The sequence below is a fragment of the Lithobates pipiens genome, unplaced genomic scaffold, assembly GCF_037356315.1.
Source record: "Lithobates pipiens isolate NorthernLeopardFrog02 unplaced genomic scaffold, aLitPip1_a1.2 Scaffold_19, whole genome shotgun sequence".
Classification (NCBI taxonomy): domain Eukaryota; kingdom Metazoa; phylum Chordata; class Amphibia; order Anura; family Ranidae; genus Lithobates; species Lithobates pipiens.
Window position 1 is genome coordinate 285,418,753 of NW_027507764.1, and position 2,094 is coordinate 285,420,846.

At 48.8% G+C, this 2,094-nt stretch overlaps 1 pseudogene; it reads left to right on the plus strand.

The window, feature by feature from the left end:
* Positions 1 to 243: 243 nt before the first annotated feature.
* On the plus strand, positions 244 to 1,087 carry LOC143996733 (large ribosomal subunit protein uL2 pseudogene; annotated as a pseudogene).
* Positions 1,088 to 2,094: the final 1,007 nt, after the last annotated feature.

Here is a 2,094-nt window from a genome sequence, read left to right on the forward strand (position 1 = left end):
CCATTCCTCCAATGCAGATTTGATGGCAAGCAACTCACAGTCGCCGACATCGTAGTTCCACTCGGCAGGGGAAAGTTTTCGGGAGAAGAATCCTTACGGGATGCATCAGATCGTTGCTGCCTTGCCTTTCTGATACAACTGCCCCCACAGCTACTTCGGAAGCGTCAACCTCTAAAATATATGACAGGGAAGGATTCGGGGTAACTGAGGATGGGAGCTGAGGTAAAAAGTATTTTGAGGCTCTTCGTGGATAGCCCGGGCCTAGTGCACCATGGGACGTGTAATCAGGGGACAGAGAAAAGGTGCTGGGTCTGTTTTCAGAGCCCATGTAAAGCACAGGAAAGGACCTGCTAAGCTCAGGGCTGTCGACTTCGCAGAAAGGCATGGCTACATCAAGGGCATTGTGAAAGACATTATCCACGATCCTGGCCGTGGAGCTCCACTTGCTAAAGTTGCCTTCCGTGACCTTTACAGGTTCAAAAAGAGGACTGAACTTTTCATTGCGGCTGAGGGTATCCATACCGGTCAATTTGTGTACTGTGGCAAGAAAGCTCAGCTAAACATTGGTAATGTCCTCCCTGTTGGCACCATGCCCGAAGGAACTATTGTTTGTTGTGTAGAAGAGAAGCCAGGTGATCGTGGCAAGTTGGCTCGTGCATCTGGCAACTATGCTACAGTCATCTCCCACAATCCTGAAACAAAGAAGACCAGAGTAAAGCTGCCCTCTGGCTCCAAGAAAGTTATCTCTTCTGCAAACAGAGCAATCGTTGGAGTTGTTGCTGGTGGCGGACGTATTGATAAGCCCATCCTGAAGGCAGGTCGTGCCTACCACAAATATAAGGCTAAGAGAAACTGCTGGCCGCGTGTCCGTGGTGTGGCTATGAATCCTTTAGAACATCCCTTCGGTGGTGGTAACCATCAGCACATTGGCAAACCTTCAACTATCAGGAGAGATGCTCCAGCTGGTCGCAAAGTCGGTCTTATTGCTGCTCGTCGTACTGGACGTCTGCGTGGCACAAAGACTGTGCAAGAAAAGGAGAACTAAAAATAGTCCCTACATGATTTACATAATAAACTTTCAAAAACTTCTAAAAAAAAAAAAAAAAAAAAGTCTTTTGAGCCTTTTGAAGGCCTCCTGGGCTTCCGACCCTCATTGGAAGCGTACACTCTGTTTTGTCAACTGGGTGATGGGATCGATTATAGCAGAGAATCCCTTTATAAACTTTCTGTAAAAGTTAGCATAGCCCACAAATCGTTGTATTCCTTTTTTATCCACAGGTGCAGGCCATCCCAGGACAGCGGAGACTTCTTGATGCCAGCCGGGGAGCTCTCAAGCCCGAGGAATTGGATGTTCCGTTGCTCAAAGCTACACTTCTCAGCCTTAGCATACAATCCATGCTGACGGAGCCGGAGTAAAACCCTGCCCACGTGACCCTGATGCTGTTCGAGGGACCCCAAGAAAATCAGAATATCGTCCAAGTAGGCGATTACAAAAATGTCCAGGAAGTCTCTAAACTCATCATTGAGATGCTGAAAAGTGGCAGGGCATTACAGAGGCTAAAGGGCATGACTCATAGTGCCCGAAACGGGTCCGGAATGCTTTTCCCCCCGTCCCCAGCCCGAATGCGGACCAGGTTGTAAGCCCCCCTCAATTCCAACTTAGAGAAAATCGTGGCTGACCTTAGTTTCTGGAAGAGCTCCGGCATTAGGGGTAGAGGGTAGCAGTTCTTGACCGTGATCTTATTAAGCTCACGATAATCCACACAGCGACTGGTATTTTTTGGTCACAAAGAATATTCCAGCGCCTGCTGGGGAGGTAGAATGGCGAATGAACCCCTTCTCCAAGTTCTCCGTAACATAGATCTTCAAAGCCTCGTGCTCCTCAGACGGGGAAGATGCGCCCGAACGGAATTTCAGCTCCTGGGAGAAGTTCAATGGGGCAATCGTAGGGACGGTGAGGCAGAAGGGTGTCCGCTCTTCGTTTGCTGAAGGCATCCAAAAATTAATGGTATGGTTAGGGCACCAGCTGGCATAAGTCCTGATCAGAGTCTAGACAAAGAAGGGTAGGGGGCATAACAGAGTTCTCATGAAAAC